Source organism: Bactrocera oleae, chromosome 2 (assembly GCF_042242935.1).
Source record: "Bactrocera oleae isolate idBacOlea1 chromosome 2, idBacOlea1, whole genome shotgun sequence".
Classification (NCBI taxonomy): domain Eukaryota; kingdom Metazoa; phylum Arthropoda; class Insecta; order Diptera; family Tephritidae; genus Bactrocera; species Bactrocera oleae.
This window is the reverse complement of record NC_091536.1, coordinates 82,102,423-82,113,749: the sequence shown is the minus strand read 5'-3', so window position 1 is coordinate 82,113,749 and position 11,327 is coordinate 82,102,423. Positions and strand designations below refer to the sequence as shown.

General features: G+C 33.4%; 1 long non-coding RNA gene across 1 annotated transcript; it reads right to left on the bottom strand.

Moving 5' to 3' along the window:
- Positions 1-7,238: 7,238 nt before the first annotated feature.
- Positions 7,239-7,731, bottom strand: LOC106623092 (uncharacterized). Its single transcript, XR_001330978.3, has 2 exons — positions 7,544-7,731; positions 7,239-7,452 (listed from the first exon to the last, which is right to left on the bottom strand). It is a non-coding gene; the product is annotated as an uncharacterized lncRNA (long non-coding RNA).
- Between the last annotated feature and the right edge of the window lie 3,596 nt (positions 7,732-11,327).

Genomic DNA, 11,327 nt, shown 5'->3' with positions numbered 1-11,327 from the left:
GGCTAAGCAAGAATTAAGCCATCGTCGTCTTGTGAGTGGAACTGCTTTTGAGCCAGACGATGTGACATCGACCTGAGCAAATAATAATCGGACGGTGCAATATCTGAGGAATATTGCATGTGGGGTAGGACTTTCCATTTAAGCCTTTCCAGATAGGTTTTAATGTATTATATTAGACAATGTGAGGCCGAGCGTTGTCATGCAGCAGAATCACTTTTTTTTTTGTTTTCTCCAGCGCATGTAGTCGCTTTGAATTGGCTTGACGGGTGGATCCTCATTGGGCAGCTTCTCCAATATAACGTCTTCGAAGGTTTATGGCCTTCCTTAACGCGGACGATCGTTAATATCGAAATCTCCGTGCTGGAAGCGATAAAACCAATCACGGCACGTTGTTTCACTTGGGGCAGCACCTTTGTAAACTTTTTGGAGTTCCCGATGTGCTTTAGTCGCCGATTCTTTTATACCGAATGAAAAAAATCAACACTTCCCGCAAATGACGATTATTTGGCCAAAACTCGGATATATTCGTACAAACAAAAGTATGTAACACATAAGTAAGGTCACTATTGTGAAAACGCGGTTTCTTTTTCAAATGTCTAGGTTAGGTTTATCACGTTTTGGATACATCAAAATCGATCACCAATAACTGCTGGAATCTTAGTTGCGCACTTAATAGTTTAAAACTTTTAGCTTCAGGAAACAAAACTATTTTACTCAATCAGCATTTTTTTCTGTTTATCTAACGGTTGTTTATAACATCTACTACAATCCGTGGTAGATATAGAGTTATATACATACGTATATCAAATTTAACAAGATGGCGAGCAGAGTTGAATTCCGACCGTCCGCTTAAGTAAATGCTGGTATTTGGACTGATTTATGATAATTCACAGTTTCCTATACTAAGGTAATGATTGCATCAACCTACATTTTCAACTTCCCGCTAAGAAAATGGAAAATTTTCTAAAAATCGGGAAGATATTGGTTTCACCCCATTTTGCAAAAATCGAGTTCTCAACAGATCTCGACGTTCTGAGGGTCGAGGAAGCTTCCCCGAACATTTCTACGATGGTGTCCGTATGTCTGTATGTATGTGTGGATGTATGTGTGTGTGTGTGTGGATGTATGTGACCCTCTTATAATATTAAACTATTAAACTATCGTTATTTTCGAATTTTTTCCAAACGACTTGACCGATCGACACCAAAAACTAATCAGTTCTAAACCTTGAAGAAACACATCGTTTGCCGCAAACCGGGTCGAAATCGGTTGATTTACTTGCTAGATATCGAAAACGAAAAATTTCGAAGAGCTCAAAAGCAGTGAAAAAAGCGAAATTTGAACGTTAGCGTATGAAATTAGAGGGAAGTTGCAGGGATGGCCCTTGAGGCCAACCGTTTTCCACATTTTTTAGAATCATATATGATATTTTCGCTAAAAGGCTACTTATGGGTCTTAAAAATAAAATTCAGCAATATATATAAGTTTACACGAAACACAAGTTCAATGACTTGAAATTTTTGACAGTATTCTCTAAAATATATTATATATTGAAAATAGTAGTTTTTTTATGTTATTTGTTTCGATGTATTTGATACAACTTTGAACATATGTATTTTGGTCAAAAACAAAGGACTTATCACTTAAAATACTATCCATATTTACAAAATGCGGTATAAATGGTGCCTACGTCTTTCCCAAGCATTTTTTTTTTTTTAAATTTAGAAAATATTTTTTAAATTTATCAAAAAAAAAATTTAATTTCACCATAGTTTTTCTTTCTTCTTACAGAAAATTATCTTGGAATTAGGTGATATTTCGTTCATAGGACATGATTTGAATTGAAATGGAATATTTTACATAACTGTGATTTCTATGAATTTTTACAGAACAGAAATATGTAATTACCACTTTTTCAAAAACAGCTACTAAGAAGTGCTTTGTACATTTCGAATTTCTAGGACAAATGAACGAAATAGAAATTGTAAGTCCATATTTTTTTTGACACTTCGTTGCATTTACGAAATGCGATTCAAATCTAGTATTTATACTGAAAATCAGATGAGAGCAACTCTGAGACATCAGACAACGCAAGCTATAAACTTTTGTACCATATATGTAACTGTAAATAATCTAGGCAACTAGACCAGATTGATCGTTGAGTATGTAAATTTCATCAAGGGTATATAATTACTATTTTATATACATATTATATTGATAATAATGGAAACAAACGTACTTTTAGACACCGCAGGATTGGGTTTTCTTCAAAAACAAAGTTAATACAACTTTTGAATGGCTTCAAACGATAGAAGAATTTTTTTAAGAAGCTTTTTGACGAAGCTTATCGCAAGGTCGGCTTAAGACTATTTTGGCCAGGAATCGAAACCATGAACCAGCGAGTGATTGTCACGCAATTAACGCATTCTGCTCCAGCATCCGCTGCTTGAACACACTTTCCGTTAGTATATTTAAGGGACACATTGTCGCCATTACATGGAAGCAACCGAATGCCGGCTATCCGGCGCTGGTAGTTTTCTTCGGCACTTGGACCAGCTGGTAATCTATGTATATGTGCGGTATGTATGTGTGTGCGTACATTCATTTGACAGCCAGCGTAGTAGCAGCGTGTTTTTCTCTTATGCTATGTGCTTGTTCATGTACTTGAATGTACATCTCCACTTTTGGAAATGCTGACAGAAGCGGTGAAAATTTAAGATTGATCACCCATAAGGGTGTTCAACGAAATTGGTTTATGTGGGCTACGAGTGTGTGTGTGGCTAAAAGAGGAATAATGTCAAAAATGTTTAGTACTTTTCAACAAATGCTTGTTCTTGTCCGCCAATTCCCTGTTGAATGGTGTGCTGAAATGCAACAAAACATCGAAAAAGGAATCAATTTAACTTGGGCAACCGTGGACCAATGGTCCGTTAGATTTCTATACCTACATGCATATGCATTTACAATGTCATATTTATATATATCATATAGTATATATAGTGTATATAGGTATGTATATACGCATATATATATATTATATTAATAAAGCTATGTTAATATATGTGTATGCTTATGTTCAGAGCATTCTGTTTGTTGCACGAAAACTATGACAGGATACTAATTAAATTATTTTTGATTTTTGCAAGGGATTCGTGTCGAAAAATTAGAGTACCTACCACTCGACGTAAGAGAAATCTATGTTGTGTGATTCCATTTCTTATTTATCTATTTTCATTCGCTTTATCTATCGAATAATGTTCACACAATGCTTTTGTAAGCATTACTCTATCTGATTATTAATGGAGCATAGTATAATATTATTATAATTATCGTATTCAACCGATGTAGCTCATCGTTATATTTACCACGTTCCAATATTCTAATACGCACTTTGTAAATAGCGTTCCAAAATGTTTGATATAATCAAGATTCGATTAAATAATTTAATACATACATATTTTGTATTTAATAAGAACACCATTGAAGAATTGAAATTAATGAAAATCGAATTTTGGTAAATAATTTGCGGGGTATCGATCTTATATCAGAATTTTTGTATTTCGTTGAAAATATGAAATCACATTTATTAATGAAATATTAAAATTTAACATGTACATGAAGTACTACTAACCATAGATGCAGCTTTCAAGAATCAAAGCCTTGGATACTCATTCCGGTGTTGGCAAACCTTTATATTAATTAACTCAAATGAGATATACTCTTACATATGTGATATAAACTCAAGCGATGAGACTAAACTTAATATATTGGATATATGTATGTATGAGGAAAAGGCCACACAAATAATCGGAAATCATTATATTAGGGATATAAGACTTAGAGCAAAGTCTAGACGTTTCATTAATACATCACACATATTGACCAACATAAACGGTTTAAAATAAATTGGAAAGTCGTAAATCGCTCTATCGGGTATATTGAGGTTAGGGAAAAATCTGAATTTATTGCATTAACTTTTGCTATTACTCAAGCATGGTTCCAAGCACTTTTATAAAGATAACTCACACACTGAACGTATATTGGAGAGTTAAGCTATAAATTCAACTGTAAGTTTGAAATTCGTGTATAAGATATATAGCGACTCTCTTAATTTCTTTAAGATAGCTGAAATTTTGACCAGTATAAAGTCAACGAGAAGGGCGATAATCTTTATATTAAGTATAAGGGGGGAAGGGGACCCGATTTTACTCTTTTTTAATACAACGGTACACTATTATTAAGAAAATATTCTCTTTGAATTTCAATAATAGATCTCAGAGTTTTACCGATATTTTCGGAAAAAATAAAAGTTATAAGAGCTGAGGTCCACATACTCATTATTTGGGAATTAAAAAAGTTGTGCTCGGTTTTTGACTATTGTTAGAACCGAGATGGAACATATAATAAGGCACTACATATTTGTGCAAAGTTTTATATCAACAACTTCATGGTGCTTCATTTATATTCTGTGAAGTGAATAAAACTAATAGAATTTAAAATTGGGAAAGGTGAGTAGTCGTGTTTGTTGTCCGATTTCACCCAATTTCACAATGGAACATAAGAATATCAGCATAGTGCCATACCACCCACTACGCTTAATATTGGTAAAGTAGCTCCTCAGGTATAGGATTTCAGCTAAAGGCAGGCGGTGTCATTGTCCGGTTTTGATACCGGCTCATGTGAAGCCCTTCAGCACAATCTCAGGTGTAAAATTTAATGTCTCATTTATTTATTGAGTCATCGCACTTTTAGTGACTTCCAACACAACCGTCGAACTATTGAAATTTATAAAGAATGATATATGAACTCTAGTAGGAGTCCTAACTGGACTGGGATCGTCATATAATGATTGTAAGGAGGTAGAAGAGGAGGAGACTAGATCTTCTATGTGAATGTAGGGCTTTATATAGAAAAAGAATAGCAACTAACGCTCGAGGGTTTCTTGATGGCGTCTCGGTGGTTGCACAGATAAAACTTTTCGTACGAAGGAACTTCATCAGAAGCACGGCAGCCACTCTACCTACATTTCGAGTATATTGGACATAAAAATACATTAATTCGTGATGTCATGAATGAAAATTTTAAGCATTCGTTTCGTTAAGCGGTGAGGTATTGTACACTGTATTAACAACGACCATTTTGTGAAGAACACCATAATCCCACAAATGGTCTACAAGGCTCAACATTTTTTTCGGAATAGAATAAAAAATCATATATTTTGTATAATCGGGAATTTTTAAAACAAAATATATGTATGTATGTAACTTTCAATTGTAAAAGCATAATTAAGCGTTTAATAATTAATTCAACAATATACGTTTAAGATAAGAGTTCGTGCAAGCAAACTTTACCCAAAAGCTGCACACTTTTACATTTTAAGCTTAATCATTTTTTTTGGATTATAAAATGATTTCAAGTAAGCAAGATCATTAATTACTGCGCGTAAATAAGAGTATGTCGCGCGCATTTCGGACGCGAGTCTCTTTTAGTGCACCTGTCATGCCTTTATTTATTTATACTATGAACAATACATATATATATATGCATATATACATATCCACATGTAATGTGCGTGCCCACATACTTATGTATCTTCGAATGTCATGCGAGAATACGACTTGCAACTCATTACTTTTATTAGGCTTATTAAGTGCACAGCCAAACCTGAAACGGCCTTGAAAGGCCAAACAGCGGTAATTGGAGTGCACAAGCACATTTGCAGACATGTTCGTGTGTATTCGTCACCAGACAATGCTCAATTTTCTTTCTATAAAAAGCTAGGCTTAAGCTACAAATACAATAACACGGCGAATAGTTTGAATGAAAGTAAGTAGCAATGAACGATTATGTTTATGAATGCAGCCAATTGAGCAATCAACCAAATAGTTTTGGTTTCGATATATGTATGTGTGTATGTATGTATGTATATACGCATGTATGTGTACGAAAAGCGAATGAAATGCAACAATGCCACTTTGCTTTTGTCCCCAACAACTCATGGTTATGTCTACCGTTATTGCATGCACCAACACACACACACACACATACAAATTGACATATCCATTGTAACATACCTTCAAACTACCAGTTTCAAATGCTGTTTCAGAGTTCGACATTTCACTGCGCGAGCACTCAGCATAACTGTTTCAACAAATTTGGCAATGACAATAATAGCATAACGGTAAATGCCTAGTAAAGTGCCAGTGTGTTAAAAGTGTTATTGATAAATATGATTTGCTTATTTATCATTTTGTGGTAAATTCATATGAAATGCACAGATTTGGCCATAACTTTGCAAAAAATTATCAACAAAACAGAAATTGTGCATATTTCAATTTAAAGCTTATTTTTACTATCTCATTACAAACTAAACATTGCTTGCAATCATTTCATGTGATGAGAGTGTGCAAAATTATTTTTATTTCATAAAAGTTTAAAGTTATTTTTGGAAAGAAAAAAACGTTAACTACGGTAACGCCAAAGCTATGATACCCTTTACAAGTGCACTTCTTATACCACAAAAGGGTACAAAAAGAGCTTTATCTTGAGTTTGATCAGGCACTTTGTATAGCAACTATACCACAAAGTGGTCCGATATCGCCGTCTCCGACAAATGAGCAGCTTCGTGAGAAAAAAAGATGGTGCGAAAAGTTTCAGATCGTTATCTCGAAAACTTCGCGTATATACAGACAGACGGACATGGCTAAATCCACTTAGCTCGTCACGCTGATCACTTATAAACATATGTATGTAAGTATGTACATATTTTATAGGTTCTCCGACGTTTCCTTCTGAGTATTTTAAACTTCGTGGCAAATTTAATATACCCTGTTCAGGGTATAAAAACTTTACCTTTGAGTTGACATACGGCATGAAAATCGCTTCATGATGTAGTATGAGCCTATGATATTTCGAAAAATCAAGCACTTGAGTACTACAAATTATTTAATTGTGTTTATTTTCGTTGATTTTTTTTGTTTTTTTTTATTTTGATGGGAAGTAGTATTTTATGCTTTAATGTTTGCTCAGCAGTATTTCAAATATTTTAAAACTAATTGTCAACGTTCTTGTCTATAAATAGTTTCTAGAAAATAAATCAATTAATAGGCAGAAAATTGTGTCAATTATTAATATGTCCAGTATTGAGTCACAAAAAAAAAAATTATGCAAAATCGCAACAACAGGCCATAAAACATTCTCAATATACCCCACAAGACATTCAAAAGCCATTCACCAAATATTGTCTATTGTATTTTTTATTCGTTGAACCTAAACTATGAAAAATCACAATTTTGTCCAATGGCCGAAACTGCGTTTGAGGTCTTCCAACGTTATTTTTGGCGATTCAATGTTCGATGATGAGTGGCAAAGTAGTTCAATGAGTCCGAATGGATAGTATGGTATGAAGTGTGAAAACTATCTTCTCTTCCATGACCGAGCAAATATGTTTCGCTGAAATCAACAAAAATTAATTAATTACACACTTTATTACTTAACTGTGTACAAAAATTTATAATATTTCTTATATAACCGCCACACTTACCGTAAATGAGAAACACGCTCACTAATCATTTCTTGAAGTGCCGTTGCTCAGCCAGGATTCTCACAAGTTGTATTGAATTTGGATGGAAGACTAAAAACTGAATTTAAATATTTTTCATCGAACTCCTCAGACTCAACACAAAACACTGAATGAGGATGCTTGTGTTTGAGCCCATATTTATATCTGCAGCAAAACTTAAAGTATTCTCTTTCAAGAATTCATCTACACATATAAGTACGCATACATACTAGTGTGTAATGCACACATCACTGCATTTCAGCATAAACTTTTGCACAATTCCTTGTTGACATGTACACACACACACACATACATACATACATACATAGACGAGTGTCTCCCTCTTTCACTTTTATGCTGCGCTAGCCATTTTTTGCTCACCAGTCTGGTTCTGCTCATCCAGATTTGTTTTTTATCCTTGCCTCTACCAGCCTTGTGATGCAATACAATTGAAGGGGCGCTACTTTACTTCTTTATATTCTACTCCGGAACGCAGACTTTGTCGCTGAAATCATATTATGCTATTTTACTTCGTAAATACATGTAATATAGTCTTACGAGTAGTGGGAAAAAAAGCGTAGACATTTCTGCAAAAAAAAAAAACTGACATCTTGTAAAAGATGCGTTCTCCAGCATATCATGCCGCTAGGAAATCTAAACAGCATTAATTGTTTTTTTTTTAGAACATTTTGAAAGAAGTATAAATTTGGCTTGATTTTCGCATACTTTTTTTCTTTTATAGAATTATTTTTAAAAGGTTCTTAAATTAGTTTCTGTATATTTTTTTAAAACAATTTAATTAAAAATTTAGGTTTATTTTTTATAATTTTTTCTTTTATATAATTAATTTTAAAATGTTCTAGCGTTAGTTTCTGTATAATTTTGTATAATAGTAAGCTAAATTATTAGAGTACTAACGGTAAGACTATTACTTTTCTTGATCTCAGGCGAAATGTTTGATATGACGTTCATTACTTAGCTGGCTTAACTTCTTTCACGTGAAGTTTATCGTATGTTAGGTTTTTACTTTGTATTATCTCTCAACTACTTTTCTTCGCATTTTTTACTTACCCGAACAATTCTTGGACATACATCAGCTAATCTAGGCTACATCGCTTTCTTACACAAAATTTTTCGAAAGAAATTGAACTATTATTTATTACTCTCTTTTAAGAAAATAGGTAAGTTTCTATTTATAATCTCAAAAACCATAATGAGCCATTCAAAAGTCACAGTTTGAAGTTCACTTGCTGTTAAATAATTTGTGGAATATTATTAAAGTACAGTATAAAAAGTATATATATAAAGTTTTGTATAAGGTTATATAATACGGGAAACAATCATCAACTACATATCGCAAAAGGTTTTATCATATGAAAGATAATATATGCGTATATGAGATCTAGACTGCGGTACAGAGAAATTAAAACTGAAAAAGAGGAAAATTAGTTTCTATAAGAGAGACGAATTCGAATTCATAACATATATATACTTAAGATCAGTAAGTACGAGAGCAATTGCAAATTTAGAAAATGGAAAAAAAGCATTAACTCAACTAAGCCTTAAAAATAACTTAGAAATTTTAGCTACTTATTCTGTTTTTCAAATGTTTCTTATTCAAATACTCTCAATCGATGGCAAGGAAAAGCTTAATAACGTCACCTTGATTAAATTGCTCTTAAATATTTCGAAAAATAGAACTGACATACAAAAACAGTTTATTACTTAGTTTGCAGATCATTCATCACAATGTTCCTACTAAAGGTCTAGGTGTGGCGAAAGACAGACATTCTACCAACTTTAGTTTGCAGATCCATCGCTGCCACATATACCTCGCAAACCTTGAACAGTCGTTTCGGAATTTTTTCTACAGGGCTGCCTTGAACATATGGCTGCTTGAGGGAACTTGCATGTACTACAAAAGCGCCCAGGTGCACATAAAGTAAATGATTTTACTTAAAAATTCTGTAATGCAACAGAAGGTACAGCTTAACTAATGGGTCTTGTAAGAATTTTTCACTGACCTTGGAAACATAAACCCTTTCATGATTTTTACAAGTATAAATTAAGCACACATATACATGGAGTAAGCCCACGTATACAGGTATGCAATTTCCAAAATAACAAACAAACTTGTTTACGAAAAGTAGAAGCACAAAAAGCTGTAAACGGCAGGTGTAGTCGCAGAACGAAGAGAAATATTTCGTAGACGCTATTGTGCAAGTATTTATTGGTTTATTTGCGATCTTTTCGGCGATGAGTGATTTTTATTTTATTTTTGCGTGAAGATCTAAAACGATAACTGACGTATTTGCCATGCATTTGCGCTCGACGCTTATAGTTTCGTCCTTAATTGTAACTTCGTGAACTGAATAAACAAACAACAAAAGTAGACACTTACACATACATATATGTATATTATCTTATATGCCGTAAAAACGCTTGCGAAGTGCATTGGCATATAATGAATTGAATGTATTTCCTTGGTGCTTATTTTCAATTCAAATCCGTTTTTTTTTTTGTTATTGTTTTTTGTATTTGTATGTCTGATTAAATGTTGTCTGAATCCCCGTGAACTGGAAAAAAAAGTTCCTCGATCGAGTTGAGGGGTTGTTTCTAGTGTCTGTGTCGATCGGTCATTGCACTTTGAATAAGCTTTCAACATTTTGTTATGAGCATTTCGCTGCTACCAAGGGATCTTCACAATTTATCAACACAAAGCAGATGAGCCTCAAGAAACAGGTCAGCCCAATGATCATAAATAAGCATTTCTATGAACTCTGTTTACCTCGACCAAGTCCTAACTTGCTGCCACAATAGATTTCAAAACGTAAATTTGTGCATTTACGCACACAAGCTTATTACAATGTTGAAAAGAAGTCGGTCAAAGGGAAGATTTGCAAATCCCTTTGTGCGTGCGCTTTTTTCTTAATGGACAACAAAGACCTAACATAACTTGTTAAAACTCCTTTTGTCCTTTGCTACGTACATATATTGTAAAGATGACTTTAAGGTGGCAAGATTCAGTGAATAAAATTTACTCTGCACAAAGATTGTTCACATCAACTATTTGCCGCCATACGATTATGATGATTCAATAGAAATGCAACAGAACTTAAGTTATATTTCCAACTATTTGTACAAACTATTGGGAAGTACCCGAAGACGTTTCAAAAATGCGATTTTTTTATTGTCTGACTCGATAGGTATGTGCTCCAAGAAAATTATAGCAAAATTTCAAAAGCCACTCTTAAAAGCAAATATTTAAACGAAGTTTTCTCGAAACTATGTTTATTCAAACGTGCATAATGAGTCCCGGAAAAGTTGAAACCGGCTTTATCCAGACTTTATTTTAAAGTACAAAATAAAAACTACTCTACATATACACATGTCATAAAACAAAAATATTTTTAGACGATTTTTTAGCGAGCACATAATCGAAAAATGTTGGCGAAAAAGCCAACTATTTTGAAACCTCATTTTCAGGGTTAATGATAATATTTTGAAGATAGTAGTCTATGTACATAAAATAAAAGCCCCTCTCGATTGAAAAAATTTTTGATTTTATGATTTCAAGGTTGGCTTACGGGAACCACCAAAAGTCAATTAATCATTGATTTTTCATAATGTGAAAAATATTTCTTTTTCATTCTTTGAACATTGCGCTAAATATAGAATATTAACATTTTCGAACAAAAAAAAGAAATCGCGATCATTTTTCGACCTGTATGTGTACTTGTCCCCTTTAGTTAAAGACGTATACAGA